Source organism: Phyllobates terribilis, unplaced genomic scaffold, assembly GCF_046119375.1.
Source record: "Phyllobates terribilis strain yellow unplaced genomic scaffold, ASM4611937v1 Scaffold_5__5_contigs__length_657084704, whole genome shotgun sequence".
Classification (NCBI taxonomy): domain Eukaryota; kingdom Metazoa; phylum Chordata; class Amphibia; order Anura; family Dendrobatidae; genus Phyllobates; species Phyllobates terribilis.
In genome coordinates this window covers 83,383,794-83,408,548 of record NW_027362765.1, presented here as the reverse complement: position 1 = coordinate 83,408,548, position 24,755 = coordinate 83,383,794, and the positions used below count along the sequence as shown (strand labels likewise).

At 41.8% G+C, this 24,755-nt stretch overlaps 1 protein-coding gene across 1 annotated transcript in view; it reads left to right on the top strand.

The window, feature by feature from the left end:
- The first annotated feature begins 10,353 nt into the window (after positions 1–10,353).
- Positions 10,354–24,755, top strand: part of NTN1 (netrin 1) — a 185,181-nt gene continuing 170,779 nt past the window's right edge. Inside the window, exon 1 of the mRNA XM_073682459.1 lies at positions 10,354–10,534. The gene's annotated coding sequence lies outside the window, so the exon portion shown is untranslated. The remainder of the gene's footprint in view (positions 10,535–24,755) is intronic.

Below are 24,755 nucleotides of genomic sequence, written 5' to 3'. Positions count from 1 at the left end.
TGCTGTACTGCACAGCTCCATTCAATGTGTAGCTTAGCGGCCGCTGCCAGGTACTGCAGAACAGCTCCTATTCAAGAGAATCAGAACTGACCTGCAGTACTCTGTAGCGGCAGCGTTGCGCTCTCAACCATTTTTTTTTTTAAGCATTATTTAAGTAAATAGAACATAAACAAATGACATCAGTGCGACATATAGAATTATAGACTAGGAAATTGAGATATCATAACAATATCAATAAAAAGACAATAGTATCTCTATGGAACAAATCAAAGCACTTGAAACAATATATAATAAGACAAATACAAAACTAACCCTAGTATACCTAGACAACTAGAGACCTAAGCTAGGGAAATGAATAATATCTGAATAAAGTATCAGAAAAGAATTAATGCAAGGGAGCATAATGTATGAGAGACATCACATACCAAAACAAAGTTATGTGTGGTGCGGCGCGTTGGCAAAATTAATAAACAACCTGAATGAGGTAGGAGATAAACAGTAATGGGAAGGAGGGGGTGCTACTCAAGATATGACAGAATAAGTAGTAGTTATTTTTAACCCACAAAACCGCTAAAGGTAGGTTTCCAGGGATACCAAACCTCAAGAAAATGGGAATGCCGGGAAGTCTCCCAACTAGTGAGCTCCTCCAACCGCCTAATCATGTCAACCTTATTCAACCACTCAACGTGAGTGGGGGGTGTAACTGCAAGCAGTGCAGAGGGATCAGGTATTTCGCCGCCCCGAACAGCTGAGGGAGCAGATCATGTTTATTAGGTTTAAATTTTTGAGATGGTCAGGATAGTAAGACTTCTTTCGGGGACAAGGGACCCCTTATCAAACCTAGGTCTTTCCACGTCTCCTCTATTTTAACCCAGAAAGGTCTAATATTAGGGCAGTACCAAAATTTATGGGGCATGTTCCCCACCCCTGCTTTACATCTCCAGCAAAGGTTAGAGTCAGACAATCCATAATGGCATAATAGTTCTGGCGTTCTATACCACCGTGTTAATATTTTGTACGAATTCTCTTGCAAAGATATGCACCTGCAGAATCCGTGAGAATTAGTAAGAATGGATTAGACTTCTTCATCCGCCAAAGAGATGTTAAGTTCCTTTTCCCAAGAGTATATAAAGGAAGGTTTTTGGAAGGACTGAGGCAGGATCATATGGTTATATATCTTCGATATTCCTTTAGGAAAAGGGAACGAGAGTTTACATAGCATGTCCACCCATGAACCTCCTCCCGCACCAGGGAATTTAGATTTAAACATCGAAATAATGTGGGTGACACACAGGAGTAGAAGATCAATGTCTGAGGCTTCCCCTCTCTTGGATGCACTGGCTAATTTGAGCCATCTATTTAAGTGGATTGCTTTGTAATAGTTTAGGACACTAGGAAGGCCAATAGCCCCCTTATGATTAGGTAGGGTTAGGATTTTATGAGAAAGTCTAGATTTTTTTATACTTCCAAATGTATTGGGATAGGACCTGTTTTACTGAGGAAAAGAAGGCTAAAGGAAGATTTATAGGGAGCATATTCATGTGATAAATAACTTTGGGGAGGATATACGCTTTGACTACATTTTTTCTACCTTTCCAAGATAACAAGGGATTATCATATGTTCTAAGGAGTGATTTAATTTTCTCAATAAGAGGCATAAAGTTCCTATAGTATAAAAGGTCGGGATTATTAGTAATCCGCACTCCTAAGTATTTGATACTGACCTCTGGCCATTTGAAGGATGCAGTTATCTGGAGTAATTTTGCGTCGCTTAAAGGAGTCAAAATGTTAAGAGCCTCAGACTTTTCGAGGTTAATTTTGAAGTTTGATATTTCCCCAAATTGTTCTAATATCGTTAGAAGTCTACCACGGGATTAGATAACATTAGGAGGAGATCATCTGCGAACACCGCAGCCAACAACTTCATATTTTTGATTTTAATCCCCTGGACATCTGGATCTTGTCTGAATTTCTGTATAAGCGCCTCCATAAGAAGGATGAAGAGGGAAGGAGAGAGGGGGCACCCCTGCCGCGTCCCATTTTGAATATCGAAACTCTATGACAGTGTGCCATTAATTCTAACACGAGCTGAGGGAGTATAGCGAGAGGACGGCGTTCACAAAAACTGGCGGGAAGGCAAATTTTTCTAAAGTGTAAGCTAAAAAGCGCCAACTGACTCTGTCAAACCCCTTCTCCGCGTCTGTGGACAGCAAAGTCAGGGGGATCCCCCTACTCCTAGCATAAGAGATGGCGTGTATAATTTTAATAGAATTATCTTTTCCTTCTCTCCCTCTGAGAAATCCCGCCTGATCTTGATTAATTATATATGGAAGTACATCCTCTAGCCTCTTGGCCAGAATTTTTGCCCATAATTTAATGTCTGCGTTTAATAACGAAATTGGACGATAGCTAGCACAGTGGGTGGGATCTTTACCTTCGCTCTCAACCATTTTTTTTTTTACTAATCCTGTCTATGTAATGTAGGGTTGGGGCGTTAATATACTTACCAATCACCGTCTCCCCCAGTTCCCAGCATTGCTCCGGTCCTCTTCTAGTGCTCTTGAGCGTTGCCCTTCTTTGCTAGTCACCTAGATCTAGAAGAGGCTCTGGAAACCGGGAAAAACAGCGATTGGTAAGTATAGTAATACACCTACACTACATAGATAGATAGACGGGAATAGGTAAAAATAAATAGTTGGGAGTGCTTCTTTGACCAGTTAAGAATGCCGCAAATGTGGTTACAAGTGCATGTTCTAGATGTATGGCTCCCTCTTGTGGTGAGTTTTGTGTACTGTACCAAAAAAAGGCATCATTTTTGTATTATATTTCAAGTTAAAGGGAATCTTTCACCAGGTTTTCACTTCTTAATCTGAGAGCAGCATAATATAGAGAAAGAGACCCTGATTCCAGTTATGTGTCACTTACTGGGCTGCTTGCTGTAGTTTCAATAAAATCACTGATTTATCCACAGGAGGTTATCATTAGAGGATAAGTTAAACTGCTGCCAGGTAGTCCTCCATATTCATGAGCTCTGTATAACCTCGCCCCCACAACTGATTGGCAGCTTTCTGCCTATGCAGTGTGAACAGCTGCCAATTAGTGGTGTGGGCAGGGTTATACACAGCTCAGCATTCTGTGCTAGATCTGCAGTAGAGAAAACTGTGATTCTATCAAAATAACAGCCCCTACAAAATGCTCATCTCAGATTGGAGAGCAAAAACCCAGTGACAGATTCCCTGTAATAAGGGTTGTACAGAGTTAAAAAAAACCATGTCTTTCTTCCAAAAACAGCACCACCCCTGTCTATAGGTTTTGCACGGTATTGCAGATCATTTCAGCAGAGCTAAACTGCAATACCAGGGCAACCCAAGGACAGGCGTCTGTTTCTGGAAGAAGGCAGCCATGTTTTTCTAATCCCAGACAACCTCTAACTCTCAGACCACTGTGAACCTCGCTGACAAGTTATTACCAGTTTTACGCATGTGTTGTATCTATGCTTCATATAAAATTGCATTGATTCCTGCTATTCGGCAGACGCCTTTTGCAGCATTTTATGTCTTAAAATGTCATAAATTTATTTGACTTTTGGCCACACCCCTCCTGCAATGCCCCACCCACTTTCCATCATCTTATTAATTAGCATAACTATTGCACAAATATATTTTGCACTATAAAGCTCTAAACCTACCCCTGAGACCACATAAGATTCTGTGTGCGGCCATTAAAAAAAGGAGATTTCCTGATTTCTGATTGGCTGCCCAAAAGAAAATTCTTGATGTCTTGGCTTTGGAATGGCATTGTACAGTCTATACCCCCATCTTAATATTGAATACGCTTTGTTTTACTATTCTCTATTAATATGCTTTAAGCACTGCCAGTTCTGTGAGTTTCCACTAGGTGGCACTGTAGTCCAGCGTAAAGATGGAGTTTGTATTAAAAAAAATGGCGGCACAGATAACCTTTTTATTATTATCACTACAGACTGTGCTCATTATACAGTGGTGGCCAAAAGTATTGGCACCCCTGCAATTCTGTCAGATAATACTCAGTTTCTTCCTGAAAATGATTGCAATCACAAATTCTTTGGTATTATTCTCTTCATTTAATTTGCTTGCAAGGAAAAAACACAAAAGAGAATGAAGCAAAAATCAAATCATTGATCATTTCACACAAAACTCCAAAAATGGGCCAGACAAGAGTATTGGCACCCTCAGTCTAATACTTGGTTGCACAACCTTTAGCCAAAATAACTGCGAACAACCGCTTCCGGTAACCATCAATGAGTTTCTTACAATGCTCTGCTGGAATTGTAGACCATTCTTCTTTGGCAAACTGCTCCAGGTCCCTGATATTTGAAGGGTGCCTTCTCCAAACTTCCATTTTGAGATCTCTCCACAGGTGTTCTATGGGATTCAGGTCTGGACTCATTGCTGGCCACCTTAGAAGTCTCCAGTGCTTTCTCTCAAACCATTTTATAATGCTTTTGGAAGTGTGTTTTGGGTCATTGTCCTGCTGGAAGACCCATGACCTCTGAGGGAGACCCAGCTTTCTCACACTGGGCCCTACATTATGCTGCAAAATTTGTTGGTAGTCTTCAGACTTCATAATGCCATGCACACGGTCAAGCAGTCCAGTGCCAGAGGCAGCAAAGCAACCCCAAAACATCAGGGAACCTCCGCCATGTTTGACTGTAGGGACCGTGTTCTTTTCTTTGAATGCCTCTTTTTTTTTCCTGTACACTCTATGTTGATTCTTTTTCCCAAAAAGCTCTACTTTTGTCTCATCTGACCAGAGAACATTCTTCCAAAATGTTTTAGGCTTTCTCAGGTAAGTTTTGGCAAACTCCAGCCTGGCTTTTTTATGTCTCGGGGTAAGAAGTGGGGTCTTCCTGGGTATCCTACCATACAGTCCCTTTTCATTCAGACGCCGACGGATAGTACGGGTTGACACTGTTGTACCCTCGGACTGCAGGGCAGCTTGAACTTGTTTGGATGCTAGTCGAGGTTCTTTATCCACCATCCGCACAATCTTGCGTTGAAATCTCTCATCAATTTTTCTTTTCCGTCCACATCTAGGGAGGTTAGCCACAGTGCCATGGGCTTTAAACTTCTTGATGACACCGCACGGAAGACACAGGAACATTCAGGTCTTTGGAGATGGACTTGTAGCCTTGAGATTGCTCATGCTTCCTCACAATTTGGTTTCTCAAGTCCTCAGACAGTTCTTTGGTCTTCTTTCTTTTCTCCATGCTCAATGTGGTACACACAAGGACACAGGACAGAGGTTGAGTCAACTTTAATCCATGTTAACTGGCTGCAAGTGTGATTTAGTTATTGCCAACACCTGTTAGGTGCCACAGGTAAGTTACAGGTGCTGTTAATTTCACGAATTCGAGAAGCATCACATTATTTTTCAAACAGTGCCAATACTTTTGTCCACCCCCTTTTTTAGGTTTGGTGTGGAATTGTATCCAATTTGGCTTTAGGACAATTCTTTTTGTGTTTTTTCATTGAAGACAAATTAAATGAAGATAATAATACCAAAGAATTTGTGATTGCAATCATTTTCAGTAAGAAACTGAGTATTATCTGACAGAATTGCAGGGGTGCCAATACTTTTGGCCACCACTGTATATGGTAGTGACATAGCTATATGGGGGGAAGGGCAGAGACGGTAACCATTGTAACCAGTGCCGTACCCCTGCTTGGCCCATAGACCACCAATGCTACAGAATTCATATATTGGACACCACCAATAAAGTATCTTGTGCAATCAGAGCAGTTCATACCACCATGATTAAAGACCCATCCGATCTGCAGGCCCCATCTCTTCTTTATTGGTTCTCTACAGTCACAGCATAACAGTGAGAGCAGTGATTAATAACATCCTCCTCCCCTATAAGGGAATGGGCACTTCTTCCACTACTGTCATGGACCACCATCTCCAGCAGGAACCATATAGAGGCCCCTTTATTTCCTGAACCCCCAAAAACTATATAAGAAAAAAAAATTGTTTAAAATGGGTCCCCACCCCACTATGGATGTCGGCATTCTGCGGCCGTGTGTCACATCAATGATTTCAGCAAGTAAGATCCATCAGGAGCCTCCGTGCTTCATCCATAGCAAACTAGCGGACAGCCCCTTCATTTATACAGACTTAATGGCAGCTTCTAGAGTGAGCATAGGGGTAAGCGTGTAAGGGTACGCCCACTCACAAAAAAAGATAAAGGTTTAAAAGCTACATTTTTATGAATTTTTGGTGTGGGATTTTGTTTTTCTGTTTTTGTGTTTAGTGCATTTTTCGCTGCTTCAGGTGATTGAGTCTTCAAATTTAGAGCTTTTTATTTTTTTTCAAACCAAAACGACTCAAGAATTGACACGCTCCTTCTTTTCCAATAACACCATGGAGAAAAACAGCACCAAGTGCACGACAGACGTGTATTCCCATTGAAATGAACAGGAGGCTTATCTTAAGCATTTTTTTTTCATGTTGATTGTAGGACAGAATCTGCTACAAAATCCACATTAAAAACCTTTTTGTGTGAACATAGCCCTAAAATCGTTCACATCTGTGCTATTCAATTTTATGTTTTTCTTTTTTTGCTCTGGAGTAGAAGAATGGCAGCGAGGGAAAACAGAATCCGTCATACACTGGGCACCAATGGAACCTGAAAAACCCAAAGACTGTCAGGTTTTTATTATGGTGACTGGCTTTTTACCAGAAATAATAGTGATAGAGATATGAAGGCATTTGTTACCGAGAGTCCAATTGGAATTTCCATTGTAGATGTTAGGTAGATAGATAGATAGGAGATAGATAATCAGATAGATAGATAAATATATACTATAGATAGATATATGTTGATAGATATGAGATAGATAAATAGATAGAAATGACAGTTATATAGAGAGATATATTGATAGAGATAGATAGATAGATATGGGATAGATAGATAGATAGATAGATAGATAGATAGATAGATAGATGCACCAGGAAGCCCCAGGAGCACAAAACACCCCAAACAAGGCTGACCAAGCCACCAACCTGCATGGCCTGACAAATGGTGATATCCGGAAGATAGCACACAAAGGCAAAGAGGTATATATCAGTGTCTGGAGGCAGGGCCAGCGACAGCACCTGGCGCACCCGGGCAAGTTCCGGGGCCCTGAGCAGGCGGGGGGACCAACTCACCGTCGGGCACCCCAGAGCGCTAAGGGACCCGTGAGTGGTGCAATGCCGGTGTCAGTGCACACTCCCCCCCCGCTTGCTCAGGGCCCCGGCACAATACTTACCTCTACCTGTGCCTCCGCAGCAGCTCCGGTCTTTCCACAGCTCCTGCACTGTGACGTGTCAGATCAGAGGGTGCAGTGCCGTCTTTACACCACGCTCTCTCCTGAACCGTCACAGGCAGCGCAGAGCGGGAAGACGCCGGCGACGCTGGAGTCCAGAGCAGCAGCAATAGGTGAGAAGTGAGGTGAGTATTTGATTTTTTTTATATATATGTATGGAGGCATGGGGCATTATATGGTGGGGGGGGGGGACAAGTGACATCCTGCATGGGGCATTATATGATGAGGGGGGAAAACGTGACATCCTGCATGGGGCATTATATGGGGGGGAACAAGTGACATCCTACATGGGGCATTATATGGGGGGGTGACATCCCGCATGGGGCATTATATGGGCTGGGGAGAACAAGTGACATCCTGCATGGGTCATTACGTGGGGGGGAGGGACATCCTGCATGGGGCATTGTATGGGGGGGACAAGTGACATCCTGCATGGGGCATTATATGGGGGGGAGAGGCGACATCCTGAATGGGGCATTATATGGGGTGTGGGGGGGAGGTGACATTCTGCCTGGGGCATTATATGAGGGAGAGAAGTGACATCCTGCCTGGGGCATTATATGTGGGGGAGAGGTGACATCCTGCATGGGGCATTATATGGGGGGAGAGGTGACATCCTGCATGGGGCATTATATGGGGGGGAGAGGTGACATCCTGCATGGGGCATTATATGGGGGGGTGACATCCTGCATGGGGCATTATATGGGGGGGAGAGGTGATATCCTGCATGGGGCATTATATGGGGGGGAGAGGTGACATCCTGCATGGGACATTATATGGGGGGGAGAGGTGATATCCTGCATGGGGCATTATATGGGGGGGGGGGGTGACATCCTGCATGGGGCATTATATGGGAGGGAGAGGTGACTTCCTGCATGGGGCATTATTTTGGGGGGGAGAGGTGACATCCTGCATGGGGAATTATGTGGGGGCCAGTATTCTGTATGGAGCTTTTTAAGGGTGTCAGTATCCTCTATGGAGCGTTATATGGGGCCAGTATCCTGTATGGAGCATTATATGGGGGCCAGTATCCTGTATGGAGCGTTATATGGGGGCCAGTATCCTGTATGGAGCATTATATGGGGACCAGTATTCTGCATGGAGCAATACATGGTGCCCATAATACTGTATGGAGCACTATGTGGTGCCCATAATACTGTATGCAGGACTATACTGTCCGGTCTGCACTGTGCACTGCGAGGATTCGCAGGTTTCTGAGCAATTGTAGAATTTACTATAGATATCCCTCATGTAAAGTAAGAAGTGAAATCTTTGCATTGTACTATATATATATTTCTCTGCGGTATCTGTGCCTCATGAATCGTCGTATGTGTTAAAGGGGCCACAAAAACCTGGAGCCAGCCCCTGTCTGGAGAACGACATTACCAAATCACAGAAACTGATGATATACCAGAACCTATAGAGGGAATACAAACTGGCCCCATGTCTAGAGAAACTAGAAAACCCCAAAGAGCGACAGATCTTGAGCCGGTAAAGACTGAGCACCCACAGTCTACTCATCGAATCCGGGCGGCACCGACAGAACTACATGCCCCAAGAGAGCAGACTCTGCCAGCAGTGTCCCCAGGAGGCCGTGGAGGATGAGGCCCACTTCTTGCTGAGGTGCCCCAAGTACTCCGCAGTGAGGGACACTCACTTCATGAGACTGTCCGACCTCCTCCCAGACTTCACCTCCATGGAGGAGGAAGAGAAACTGCCTATACTACTGGGGGAAGAGGAAAGTACAGTGGCCATTGCAGCGCAATATGTCAGTGCCTGCCACAGACTAAGAGGAGCCTGATATGTCATGGGCCCAGATACCCCACCCTGGATGTGTCCCTATACCCATCCCCACATTATTTTACTACTTGCTTTGGCAATGCTAACATGTACTTAGTCCTGCCAATAAAGCCATTTGATTTGATATTAGATAGATAGATAAATAGATAATAGATAGATATGAGATAGATAGATAGATAGATAGAAGCATAGATAGATAGATAGAAGGATAGATAGATAGATAGATAGATAGATAATAGATAGAAGGATAGATAGATATGGGATATATAGATAGATAGATAGATAGATAGAAGGATAGATAGATAGATAGATAGATAGATAGATAATAGATAGATAGATAGAAGGATAGATAGATATGGGATAGATAGATAGATAGATAGATAAAAAAAATTAAAGCAGCACTCCATCAAGAATTTTGGAAAAACTGTGATTTAATAGCCCATTGGGGCTCAGCAATGTTTCGGTTCTGTTGAGAACCTTTCTCAAGACTTTTGATCCCAATGAGAAAACGCTGCAGCAAAAACGACGATAGGATTGACATGTAGTGTTTTTAAGCAGAAAATAAATCAATGCAAAAAAAGTAAAAAAAAAAAAAACACAAGGTAAAAAAAATAGCACCATGTGACTGACTTTATAGAAATCTCATTCATTTTCCTGTTCCTTTAAAACGCTGCATTTTATCCTCATGGATAAAAAAAACACTGAATGTGAACGAGCCCTAAGTAATAATGAATGAAATATGATAATCGTTTGGGCGCATTTTTTATTTTTAAATCCACATTTTCGATGTCTGCGATGTGTAAGGATAAATTGATATCTTTGTACTGTGTAACCTGCCAATTTGTTACCATTTATTCAGCTAGCCATTAAAAGCTATCGACCACTGAAGACTCGAATCTAAATATTTGTGATGTGTAATACTTTTGTATCTTTTCTGCGAATGATGACGTTTATATTTCCAGAGGGTAATTGGGTAAATCTGGGTGGAAAATAAACACGTCTTATTTTGCGGCTTGTTCCTACTGTAAAAGCTTATTTTTTTTTCTTTCGTCCCTGTGCACACAGGAGCAGCTGATCCTTCTCTTATTCTCTCGATTCAGACTCTTTGGGAAGCACAGAACCATGAAATCCCCCCCAAACACCCCTGTCCGTCTGAGGCAGAGTGCCACTTCAGGCCGCTGCCCCCCTTCGCTCTCCACACCCCTCCTAAAGCTTGGATACCCCTTACCAGCACTCAGGAATGTCACACCCAGACCCACAGCAGGTGGAAAACACAAGGGACGACGCTCCCCGCAACACGTGGCTGCAGATTTTGGAAGGAACTTCTTGATGTAACATCACTTGGTATCTTGTGAGGGGAGACTCAAAAAAAAAAGTCACAGAAGGTAAGAAAATGAGCTATTTGTCACCTCGCACCTCCGCGCCATTCCCGATACGCCCCGATCATTCCCATCGTGTCTTCATAGGACCATATTATAGCAAAAAAGGAGCGTATGACCAAAGATATTTTTTAATCAAAAAGGAAAAAAGTACCTTTTTTTTTCTTAAATAAAAGCTTTTTTTTTTCTTGCTTTTTATTTGCTTTTTTTTTTTTTTTGCGACTACTAAATGCTTTGAATTAGTCCCTGGTAATTATTTTGGCATTTCAGAATACCAAGTGGTTGGAATAATGCTCACCATTCATCCCCCACAGGCTAATCTTCAGGAAAAAAGCCCCAGAGAGACACACAAAATGCTATTTGCCGACAATTGAATAGAGCTGTCACTCTCCAAATGAAACAGCCCAAAACGGTCTCATACCAGGATTTCCACAAAACGTACATTTTTTTTTCACTTGCTGGGCCAGGATAAGAAAAAATAATAGCGTTTTTATCATGATCTCCTTTTCTGTTGTGCGCAGGGGAAAAAAATCTAAATGATATATTATCGTATCTGGTATTTAATATTGCGGAGATAGGTTACGCTTTCTCTGCGCAAAAAAATAATCTAAATGGATGCGAGTTGTGAACGTGAAAATCAGAATTTTATTTATTTTTATTATTATTTTAAACGACGTAAGGTGTTTGTGTTATTTATGCCCAACACTGACATAATAATACTTTACGGAATAATTATACTTTACGGTATATATTGAAATTTCCATGAAATTACTAATATTTATATTTGCAATTGGAAAGCAAAAAATGCAAGGGAAGGGAATAACATTTCAGACAGGTCTGACTTTTATGGTAATTAATTTCTATGTTGCTAACATGAAATTATTACCATTGCCTGTGTTTTATATATCATTTATATTTCATATATATATATATATATATATATATATATATATATATATATATATACAGTATATATAAAAACTAAAAAAATAGGAAACAGCACAAAAAATATTTTTGGTGCAAAAAAAGCCCCCCAGGTACATACCAGTCCTTTAAAAATCCATGCAAAAACGGAGGCAGCACACAGAGTAAAATAAAGTGATGATGTTTAATAGCCCATACGGCAACGTTTCGGTCCAAAATTGTGGACCTTTCTCAAGAGAGCCATATGGGCTATTTTTGTATGGATATATATATATATATATATATATATATATATATATATATATGTCAATTTTATTTTTTTATTATTTTTAGCAACTTTTGCCCTAAACTGTTCAGTCTTTCCATTTTATAATGAAAACCAATGAAACCAATGCATGAAATCCTTTAAAAATAAGCAAATTAATATATATATAAAAATTAGGATTTTTTTTGTTTATTAATATTTTTACTAATTTATTAATTTTTGCCCTAATCAAATGAAAACCAATGCATGAAATCCTTTAACAAAATAAATAAATATATATATATATTTTTTTTCCTTTTTTCTTTTGGTTTATTAATATTTTTAGCAGTTTCTTGCCCTTTAAATATATATATATATATATATATATATATATATATATATATATATATATATTGGTTTATTAATATTTTTAGCAGTTTTTTGCCCTTTTTTTTAAAAAAAAAAAAAATATATATATATATATAAATTTTTGGGGGGTTTATTAATATTTTTTTGCCCTATTCAAATGAAAACCAATGCATCAAATCCTTTAAAAAAACAATATATATATATATACATACATATAATATAAATAAAACATATTTAATACAAAAAAATAAATAAAACGTAATAAGGTAATAAAAACATGAAAAATATGAATAAAATGTAATGATATAATAAAAACACAAAAACACAAGTGAAATGTAATGAAATAAGAAAACACGATAACAAATAATATATAATGAAATAATGAGAATACGAAAAATATGAATAAAATGTAATGATATAATAAAAATACAAAAAATATAAAAAAAAATAATCAATGAATGTAATGAATTAATAAAAATATGAAAAATGGAAATAAAATGTTAATAAAAAGACGAAAAATATGAATAAAATGTAATGAAATAAAAAGACGAAAAATATAAATAAGATGTAATGAAATAGTGAAAATAAGAAAAATATAAATAAAAGATAACAAACTAATAAAAACACAAAAAGATAAATAAAATATAATACAAAAATATCTACAATAATAATAAAAAAACATTCAACTTGATATTGTACTAGTTCAAAATATTCTTAAGGGCTCATTCAGACATCAGTTTTTTTTCCTGTAGGCAAAAAAAAATGGTAATCAGTGTTTTTTTGATCAGTTTTATCTGAGTTCGATAATTGTTTCAATTTTTACAGAGTTTCACCAATTTTTCTCTTGAAAAAAAAAACTATGAAGGTTTTTCAACTTTGTGATATCAAACTGACTGTGAAATTTTTTTTCACGGACCCATTGACTTGCATAGGTGAGATTGATCCAAGAATAGGATGAAAATCGGACATGTCTCCGTCCAACAAAAATGCACATGTGAACATGGGTCCGTCAAAGAACTAGTCAGCAATCAGATACAATTTGTGTACTGTCGGGTTTTCACAGTCTGATAAATAGGAGAAGGTAGAGAGACTTTTTTTTTTCTCATCCAAGAAAAACTTATGAAAATTGAACCAAACTCTGCTGAAACTCTGCTGACACTCTGCTGAAACTCTGCTGACACTCTGCTGAAACTCTGCTGACACTCTGCTGAAACTCTGACGACACTCTGCTGAAACTCTGCTGACACTCTGACGACACTCTGACGACACTCTGCTGAAACTCTGACGACACTCTGCTGAAACTCTGATGACACTCTGCTGAAACTCTGCTGACACTCTGACGACACTCTGCTGAAACTCTGCTGAAACTCTGATGACACTCTGCTGAAACTCTGATGACACTCTGCTGAAACTCTGCTGACACTCTGCTGAAACTCTGACGACACTCTGCTGAAATTCTGCTGACACTCTGACGACACTCTGCTGAAACTCTGACGACACTCTGCTGAAACTCTGATGACACTCTGCTGAAACTCTGCTGACACTCTGACGACACTCTGCTGAAACTCTGACGACACTCTGCTGAAACTCTGATGACACTCTGCTGAAACTCTGATGACACTCTGATTTTTCCCACGCAAACCTCAACCGCGTGGAAAATTGGCCATATGCACTGTCACATTGGCTATAATGGGTGTATGTCAAGCGCACGTCTGTATAATATTCTCGTTTGAACAAGCCCTTAAACTTCTGAGCCATATTGGTCATCACTTAGCATTCCTGGAGACATACATACCGGCAATCATTCTCCATTTATGAATATGTTCACACAGAGAGGTTTTATGCATTTTTTTGCTTACATTCTGCATCAAAATCCATATGAAAAAAAAAGCTTCAAATTGAATTGGAAGATGCTCCTGTTGGTTGCACATGCTGTATTTTTCTGCACGTTTTTAATGCGTCATGTCAATTCTTTGGTGCTTTTTTTGCCTGTAAATTGCATTTTTTTGTTGTTTTTTTATCGCCTCTTTTTGGCGAGGTTTAATAAAAAACACACCTATATTACTGGATGAAAAAAACAAGATGAAAAAAAAGACATAAAAATGTTTTTATAAAATCGCACCAAAAACCATGTGTCTTTTTAGAAAATGTTTTTTTTAGATGTGGATTTTTCACTCTGTGTGAACATAGGCTATAAATCTTCTCTTGAAATCCAGCCATAGCCGAAAACTAAAATCTACCTATCAAGGTGTGTTCTGTGTACAGGTGCCTCTAGGGCGATATGTGGTCTGGCCGAACATCTAGTTGGGTGACTGCTCTATCACGTAGGTCTCTTGACATTAACTTTTCAAATGGCACTTTGCTTCCATTCATGTGAATAGGGATTAAATTACACCATTCACTCAAGAAAAAAAAAAGAAATACTTAGTCCGGCATTACTATTTACCAGCAATGACTTAATTACGGGCAAGTGACAATTGGAACCTCCCACGGAGAATGAATGTAAGTTTCCGATTTTAGCTGACAATATATTATTACCTGTGTAACTGGATTCCAGCACAAGTCGGAGCCGCATCCCCCTCCTCAATATGGCTGATCCCTGCACAGTCCGAGCTGCAAAGGGGAAGGGACACGGGTGAGTCAGTGTTGTTTTTGCTAACTGTGTTGGCAGTAATGATATTCGGATGGGACAGTGATCCCCTGTGGTAACCTTTCCAATTAATCAGGTTCCCACGATAATGCCTGAATTCCATAAGGGACGTAAATGCTGTGTTTTTTCCTCTGTATATTTTTGTGCAGAAAATCTGCTGCATTTAAAGCAAACCTATGGGGTCCGATAATGCTATTAACCTGTTGATATAGGGTTGATCTGCAGGTTAATAGCATTATGAAGGTGCCCAGAGGTAGTACTGAAAGTGTGACACTCGGGAGAAAATTAATTTTATCTCTCCTGGGAGCCACCGGCTTTCAGTCATACAGGCATGTCTGCGTGGCTCCTGTCATCTGTGAGCGTCGGCTGTAAGCACACCCCAGTACTTTGACTGACAGCTGGCTCTGCAGTGCATCAGTGTAGAACCGACTCTCAGTCAGTACCAGGGCATGCTTACAGCCACTCTGTGTGGGGTGACTGTAGCCGCGCCGCCACACCTGCATGACTGAAAGCTGGCGGCTCACAGGAGAAATAAGGTTAATTTCCTCCCAGGTGGTGCACTTTCATTACAACAGGTTCTTTCTTAACGCTATTAACATGAAGATTAACCCTATTATGCTAAACATGTAGTTAAATACGCTCCTCAAAATTGAAATTACAGTACCAAAAAAGCAAAAGTCATGGAATTATGGAAATCACAGGATGGACAGACATGTTACTGATCTGCAAATTGATGGAAAATGGAAGCAAAATTTTCAAAACTTCTGAATTTATTCAGTCTGGTTGAGCGCCACGTGCAGAAATCCCTGCACTTACAGCCTCGGCTGCTATCAGTGAGGTTATTAATAGTCGTGTAATGCAGGTGCCGTAATGCAACGCACAGAGACACAAGACGAGAACAGTCAGGGGTTGATATAACCACTTTATATGTTTAACAACTATTCTACAAAGGGAGTTAGTAGCAAGGTTAATAAACAGCAACTTGGAATAGCAATGAGAAATATTTCAGTGAATAACAGTACAGTTCTTAGCAACAGTGTGATGCACCCAGTCGTGGGAGACACCACGTGAGTTCTCTTTCTCTTTATATGGCCCTAGCGGGGGTCATAGGTTCTTCCCGCTAGGTCACAAGTCTCTTCCATATAAAGTCTATCAGATCTCGTTTAGCCTCCCACACACCAAACGGCCCTCACCCTGCCTGAGATCCCAATCCCAACTGTCCCCTGTACCGTAGGTGAGAGTTGGAAGTGACGGCTCTGTTCACTTGCGCGGTTCCTCAGCTGCTGCTGGCGCATCTTTCCTGTCGCGGTCCTCTCTCAGCTCTTCTCGGCTTGACAGTCGACGGTAGTCTCTCACGCTTGGGGGAAGGGGGTCCACACCTCGGCTCTTGACAGGTGTCGTCGGATCCTGGGAACTTAATCAGTGTGGGGCGCAGGTCCTGACTCTGAGCAACATGTGCAGGGCTCAGGGGGGCTTCTGTGAGGAGTGCGGAGCCTCTCAGGCGATGTCCAACTCTGGTGTAGCGCAGCCCTCCGGCTGGGGCCTGTCGCACTGGGCTCTGCTGTCCCTCTGGAGCATGTCCGTTCCACTCTGCAGCTTGGCGCTAAAATCTCTGGCTGCAGTGTCTTCCCCAGTGCACATCCGCACCCCGCGCTCTCTTGGCGCCAAAAGCCCCTGCAATCTGGCACACAGGGCCTTTATACCCAGGAAACTCTCTGGGTCACATGATCAAGTCCAGCATACAAAGTCTCTCCCCCTGCCAATCTGCTACACAACATTTGGTTCCTGCTAACACAATTCTTTGTTTCACTTTCAGTTTGCTCCAGCAGGGGGTGGTGTTTGCTTACAGTTACTTAGTCTCTCTTGTCCATCTCTCTACATTCCTCCCCTCTTTAAACTCGCCAGTCCTCAGGCGAGAAGAGTCTCTATACCCCTTAAAGTTCTTCAGGGACAGACCAGATGCACACAGTTTTCAAGCCCATTCCTTCCTCTCTTGCACTACGTTTTGCCAGAGGAAATCATTCCGTGAGTATCTCATGGGCAGGATGCCAGCGTAGACACACTGAGTCCTTCAAGACCCCTCTTGAATTTTCTTGCCAGGTGTACTCAGAACTTCAGGTACCTCGTGCGGAAGTTCGACGTCTGACTCTTCTCCATGGGGCTCAGTGACCTCCTCCACTAAGTCATTGGACGGCACTTCACCATCAGGCTAGAGGCCTTGTGTCTCTCCAGCCCCACAGCCATCCAGAACACGGCATGACACCTTTGTACACGGTACTTCCTTCAGCTGCGTTAGCATGGTGTCCCTAACACCTGACTGTGCAATAGGCGTGAGTCCTACCTCCGCCTGTTCTCTGGGGCTGCCATCATCGTCAACTTCTGTGATGCACACCGGCTCCACTTGAGTTGCTTCCATGCTCCAGGGAACTACAGACACCTCCCTGCAGGAAAATGACGCCGTCTCCCTCACTTCTTGGCGTCCTGTGCCACAGATCTGCCTTGCTCTGGGTGAGTTTCTTCTCTGCTCACCATTCCGTTTTCTCCAGGTCTCCGTCCATCCTCTCTGGTCACTCTGCAACGGGCGGACCTTCTCTCTCCACTCCATACTATGGGGGCAGGCATTCCTCTCCAAGGACCAACTCCTCCCGGTGCGGCCCTCTCTCCAGAAGGCATGACGGTTGCAAGAGTGGGCAATTCTTCGTCGTTGGCTGTCTCGCATAGGGCAACTCCTCGACATGTGTCCCATTTTTCTGCAGTTCCAACACTCAATTCTGCGCCTGCCTGGTGGGCACTTCAGTCTGTATCGCTGTCCTCCAGGAGAGGGATACCCACTCTGCAATCTTTCCTCATCCCCGGATAGAGGATGAGATTCTGGGGCAGCTGCATGGCTTTTTCTTATGTTCAGGATCTCACCTTTAATTTCTCACATTTCCTTCCATAAATCACCCCGGTGTATGGGATTAGAGGTATCAGCAATTGCCTCTTTTATGCTCTGTAGTTCTCCTCTAATTTCTCGCATTTCCTGCCGTAATTCATGGGCCAAGTCTGGCTCAATATCGAGTGCCCCCCAAGGTGGTAACTTCTCATTTGGACCATACCTGATAAAGTCGGGGCATCTTGCTCTCGGACTCTAGCTTCTGCTCGGACCTCGAGGAAGCTCATGTTAGGATTATAATGAAGGTGTTCCTTCAGGGCCTGCCTAAGGTAAGGGTCTCTCAGACCTGCAACCAACTGATCTTTCAATACTTCATCCAGGGCGCCTACTCCTACATATTTACTGCCATTTTTCTTGGTGATCTTTGCCATCACTTCCTGCAGAGCGTTCACGTATTGAGTGAATGCCTCCCCCTCTCTATGGATGCGACGAAAGAGGCAAGTGCGTAAATCACCTAAATCAGTCGTGTCACCATGCATGTCCTCGAAAATCTTGACCACCTTATCTGCCGTATCACGGTCCTGTGGTTGCCTGAATATGACCATCCGTCAAGACTCTCTGTCCAAAGTCAACAAGGCTAACTCTGTCTGTAAAGCGGGTGTCATGGGGTACATGCTTAACATACTTTTCAGACGTTTAACCCAATTCCACATCAATACATTGTCACCCATAAATTTTGGTATATTACTAAGCATAGTGTTGCATCCTGCCAACTACGCCAAATGTAATGAGGTGCCGGAATGCAATGCACAGAGACACAAGACAAGAACAGTCAGGGGTTGATATAACCACTTTATATGTAGAGCCACTATTCTACAAAGGGGGTTAGTAGCAAGGTTAATAAACAGCAACTTGGAATAGCAATGAGAAATATTTCAGTGAATAACAGTACAGTTCTTTGCAACAGTGTGGTGCACCCAGTCGTGGGAGACACCACGTGAGTTCCCTTTCTCTTTATGTGCCCTAGCGGGGGTCACCGGTTCTTCCCGCTAGGCCGCAAGTCTCTTCCAGATAAAGTCTATCAGATCCCGTTTAGCCTCTCTCGCACCAAACAGCCCCCACCCAACTTGAGATCCTAATCTCAACTGTCACCTGTACCGTAGGAGAGAGTTGTAAGTGACGATTCTGTTCATTGGCGCAATTCCTCCGCTGCTGCTGGCGCGTCTTTCCTGTCGCGGTCCTCTCTCAACTCTTCTTGGCTTGACCGTCAACGGTAGTCTGTCGCACTTGGCGGAAGGGGGTCCACACCTCGGCCCTTGACAGGTGTCGTCGGATCCTGGAAACGTACTCAGTGTGGTGCGCAGGTCCTGACTCTGACCAACATGTGCAGGGCTCAGGGGGGCTTCTCTGAGGAGTGCGGAACCTCTCAGGCGATGTCCAACTCTGGTGCAGCGCAGCCTTCCGGATGCGGCCTGTCACGCTGGGCTCTGCTGTCCCTCTGGAGCGCGTCTACTCCACTCTGCAGCTTGGCGCCAAAATCTCTGGTTGCAGCATCTTCCCTGGTGCACATCCGCACCCTGCGCTCTCTTGGCGCCAAAAGCCTCTGCAATCTGGCACACAGGGCCTTTGTACCCAGGAAACCCTCTGGGTCACATGATCAGGTCCAACATACAAAGTATCTCCCCCTGCCAATCTGCTACACAACATTTGGTTCCTGCTATCATAATTCTTTGTTTCACTTTCAGTTTGTTACAGCAGGGAGTGGTGTTTGCTTACAGTTACTTAGTCTCTCTTGTCCATCTCTCTACAGTCGTCTGAGGAATGTTCTGCTGTGCTGAATGCACCTGGGACACTTTGTAGAAATGGTCGCACCACTGGTGCCACGACAAAATCAATGTAACATTGAGTTATTAGTGCCCCTGGAATGAAGACTAGAGGGGCCTTACTACTGCACATTATAGCAACCCATAATCCTGGAAGTAGGACTGGAGTGATGTTCCCTTGAATGCCTCTTCACGGCATTGCCCACGTTGTCTCCTGACCAATCTCCAGCGATCATTGCATCCAAGACAAAAGTGAGACTCATCACTAAAGAGGATAAACCTCCATTCCAGCCTCTATTATTCCATTCCATTTTCTGGTCTTCATCTGGAGGCTACATGGGCAATGCCAAGAAGAAGCTATTTCTTCAAAGTCTCCCAGGAGCTGTTTTTCAACATGACAACGCCAGGCCATATGTTGCTTGTGCTACTGTGAGCAGCCTACGTGGCCTAAACGTGCTACCACAGCTGCAGTGTTTTCAGACTTGTCTCCTGTCAAGCACTTCTGGGATGTCATTAGTCGGCAATAGCAAAGGGAGATGCCAAGAGCGGATCTTGATGATTTGGTGCCCAAGTGCATTCAGGAAGAAATGTGCTCCAAGTGAGGACTGAGCACATTTCTCTTGTAATTTATGCTACTTTTGTGGAGTAAATTATGCTAAACTTGTTGGACATGTTCAATGATGCCTCTTCCTCAAAAAACTGTGTGAACTTTTCAAAAAGTTGGTGGAGCTGTGTGACATGCAGAAGTAGTGCTGTTGCTTTAAAAGCATTCAGAAACTATTAGAAGTAACACAAGCACAGGAGACAGGAAGTGTTGTGCTCCAGAAGCATCCAGCAACTAGAGGGGTTAACACAGTCACAGGAGAAGGGGAGTGTTTTAGAAGACCCAGGGAGATTGTGGCAAAGTTGTTTACTGTCTGGCTGGAGCCGAAGAGAAAGGTGACTTATGATCTGTATCTCACAGAAGGCAAGGGAACATAATTCAGGTCAGCAGGGAAGCTAAACAAAGGTCTGTTAGACTCCCTGAGCTAACAGGGTGGAGTATTATTGGCCAGGAAGATAAGGACTGGAAAGAAGCCCGTCAGAGATCCTCTCCCTCATCACACCCTTCCCCCCCTCCATCTCCTGCAGGATAAAGAATGTTGTGTACTATTGAGTCATTGTGAAGGAAAAGCCTGTGGTTGTCTATGCATTAAAACTGTGCTGTACTGTGCTACCGGATAATAGACTGTGTACTGCTGTGCTGCAAAGTAGACTGTACTGTTATTACTGGAGCCTGTTGCTCAAAGAGAAATTTGCATTGCACTGGCCGTGCCTCATTAAATGTTACTGTTCTACCGTTTATGAAGACTCAAATGTGTCTGGTCAGCAACTGAATCTATCGTGTGCCTGAGAGAAGCTGCAGCACATGGTCTATGGTCGCCCTGAGTAAAGGTTCCCCCAGGATTCCAACAAATTCATGTAACCGGTCTCGCCCCTATCTGAACTTAGGCGGCGTGTGTGTAACAGCTGGCCTGAACAAGAGTAAGGATGCAAAAATTCTGCAACATTTCAAACAGTTTTATGCCACAATTCTGACAAAAAACTGTTTTATGAATCTGCACCATGGAGTGAGGTTTTTTTTTTAATGTTTTTATATGACCAGATGTCACATCAAAGTCCACTATGCATTTGAACATTTTGTACAAGCAAGCAAAAAAGAAACTATGGTCTCAATTAATTGTTGCATTTTTGCCTTTTTTTTCCCTTTTTTGTTGGTCTTCGTCCATTTTTCACTTGTGTCTCATTTTTCTTTTTGCATGTGCCTTTTTTCAAAGTTCATATTATAAGTGTTCTCCTGTTTGCTTGTTTTTATGTCTGTTATTGTAGACAGGGTTTGCAGTTCCAGCTGCTTTCACCTGATTCATCAATTGCGACTTTTTAAAATTTGCAAACATTTGTATGTACATCTGAAATTTTTGTGAACATTTTTGGCAGCATTTCAGCGGAATATGCGACTTTTTGTGCTAAAAACTCGCAAAAAATGGTCAAGGACAAAAATTTTATTTTTGGTTTTGCGTAAAAATGAATGGAATTTGGGGCAAAAACGTCAACGAATACCAAAAAAGCAAAAAACCCCACAGATGATAAATACTGCCCTACGTGTGAAGGAAGCCTAGTGCAAATGTGATCCCTGCCTTACGAATCCTCAGTGATTGCATAGCGCTTTTATAACAGGACCAGTGATTAAAAATGGTTCCCGAGTTTAATTATAAACTTAATTAAAAGCCGAGTCCTTCTAAATTCAACTCTTGGCTGAAAGTTAAATTAAAAAGGGCTAAGAACCATTTTTTATGTTTTTCTATTTTGCCACAGTCGAAGGACACCATCTTTTGTATTTTTTTTGTTTATTGCTTTGTTTATTCTGTATATTGTTTAGAAGTGTTCAAATATATTCTATAAACCCATAGATGTACCCTACCAGTCCAGTGAAATTTTTCACTTAAGTCTTTCTCCCACTCCTCCACTGCTCCTCCGCCAAAGAGGTCACATTGGTTAATTTTGGGCCCGAGAGGGAGCTCCGAGGGTCCGCACATGATGTGAAAACGACTCCCCTCCTACAAAAAGACGAATAAAACAAGAAAACCATCCACCAGATCAACAGAAAGTGACATTCGCGCCTTTCTACACCCCGTCCTTTCAGACAACATTGTTACCCCCAAGACAAAGTTGTCTGGTAGCTTTTGTCGTATCAATATTAAAATCATTAAAGGCCCTTTCAGTCTGGAAATCGGGGCAGAACAAAGGTCAAATCACTTGGTTTTCCATCTAATTCAGGCTGAATATTAAGGGACTGGCAAAGGAGAGAGAGTGAGATGTAGGAGGATTCCCCCACATCGTCTGAACAAGGATTAACAGATTGAGGGACATAACAATACAAAATAAAAAAAAAAGAAAATATAATAAAATAATAAAAAAATAACATCAGACAAAATAAAAACTTGAAAAAAAATTGAAAATGAAAAAGAAAGAAAACAAAAGAAAGTAGAACTGCTTTGGCTATGGTCCATCATTGTTTTTATTAAGAAATAACACCTCTCCCCCAGCTTCTTTTACCATAGACCATGCAGGATAAATATTGGTCAGTATACATTTTATGTCTTTTTATTTATTTTTTATTCAGAATTTGGACAAAAAATGACTGATGCAGGCATCTTGAGCCCAATTCATATTTGTACATTTTTTGGTTTCTTTTTGTCTTCTTTTAAGTTGCGCCTATTTTGAAGTCGGTTTTCTGCTTGTCTGTTTTTGTGCTATTTTTTGCTCTATTCGCCATAGTGGGTTTGTTTACGGCCGATTCATTATTTGCAACTTTTTAAAATGTCACAACATTTTTGCACAAATATGCTCTACTTCAACGCCGTTTCCCTCCAGGAGTGATATATATATATATATATATATATATATATATATATATATATACATATATACATATATATACAGTACACACCAAAAGTTTGGACACACCTTCTCATTTAAAGATTTTTCTGTATTTTCATGACTGACAATTGTACATTCACACTGAAAGCATCAAAACTATGAATTAACACATGTGGAATTATATACTTAACAAAAAAGTGTGAAACAACTGAAAATATGTCTTATATTCTAGGTTTTTCAAAGTAGCCACCTTTTGCTTTGATGACTGCTTTGCACACTCTTGGCATTCTCTTGATGAGGTAGTCACCGGAAATGGTTTTCACTTCACAGGTGTGCCCTGTCAGGTTTAATAAGTGGGATTTCTTGCCTTATAAATGGGGTTGGGACCATCAGTTGTGTTGTGCAGAAGTCAGGTGGATACGCAGCTGATAGTCCTACTGAATAGACTGTTAGAATTTGTATTATGGCAAGAAAAAAGCAGCTAAGTAAAGAAAAACGAGTGGCCATCATTACTTTAAGAAATGAAGGTCAGTCAGTGTGAAAAATTGGGCAAACTTTAAAAGTGTCCCCAAGTGCAATTGCAAAAACCATCAAGCGCTACAAAGAAACTGGCTCACATGAGGACCACCCCAGAAAAGGAAGACCGAGAGTCACCTCTGCTTCTGAGGATAAGTTTATCCGAGTCACCAGTCTCAGAAATCGCAGGTTAACAGCAGCTCAGATTAGAGACCAGGTCAATGCCACACAGAGTTCTAGCAGCAGACACATCTCTACAACAACTGTTAAGAGGAGACTTTGTGCAGCAGGCCTTCATGGTAAGGACAGGCAACAAGCAGAAGAGACAAGTTTGGGCTAAAGAACACAAGGAATGGACATTAGACCAGTGGAAATCTGTGCTTTGGTCTGATGAGTCCAAATTTGAGATCTTTGGTTCCAACCACCGTGTCTTTGTGTGACACAGAAAAGGTTAACGGATGGACTCTACATGCCTGGTTCCCACCGTGAAGCATGGAGGAGGAGGTGTGATGGTGTGGGGGTGCTTTGCTGGTGACACTGTTGGGGATTTATTCAAAATTTAAGGCATACTGAACCAGCATGGCTACCACAGCATCTTTCAGCGGCATGCTATTCCATCCGGTTTGCGTTTAGTTGGACCATCATTTATTTTTCAACAGGACAATGACCCCAAACACACCTCCAGGCTGTGTAAGGGCTATTTGACCAAGAAGGAAAGTGATGGGGTGCTACGCCAGATGACCTGGCCTCCACAGTCACCAGACCTGAACCCAATCCAGATGGTTTGGGGTGAGCTGGACCGCAGAGTGAAGGCAAAAGGGCCAACAAGTGCTAAGCATCTCTGGGAACTCCTTCAAGATTGTTGAAAGACCATTTCCGGTGACTACCTCTTGAAGCTCATCAGGAGAAAGCCAAGAGTGTGCAAAGCAGTCATCAAAGCAAAAGGTGGCTACTTTGAAGAACCTAGAATATAAGACATATTTTCAGTTGTTTCACACTTTTTTGTTAAGTATATAATTCCACGTGTTAATTCATAGTTTTGATGCCTTCAGTGTGAATGTACAATTTTCATAGTCATGAAAATACAGAAAAATCTTTAAATGAGTGTCCAAACTTTTGGTCTGTACTGTATATATATATATACACTACCGTTCAAAAGTTTGGGCTCATTTAGAAATGTCACTATTTTTGAAAGAAAAGCACATTTTTTGTCAATGAAGCTAACATTAAATGAATCAGAAATACACTCTATACATTGTTAATGTGGTAAATGACTATTCTAGCTGCAAACGTCTTGTTTTTATTGCAATATCTACATAGGTGTATAGAGGCCCATTTCCAACAACCACCACTCCAGTGTTTTAATGGTACATTGTGTTTGCTAACTGTGTAAGAAGGCTAATGGA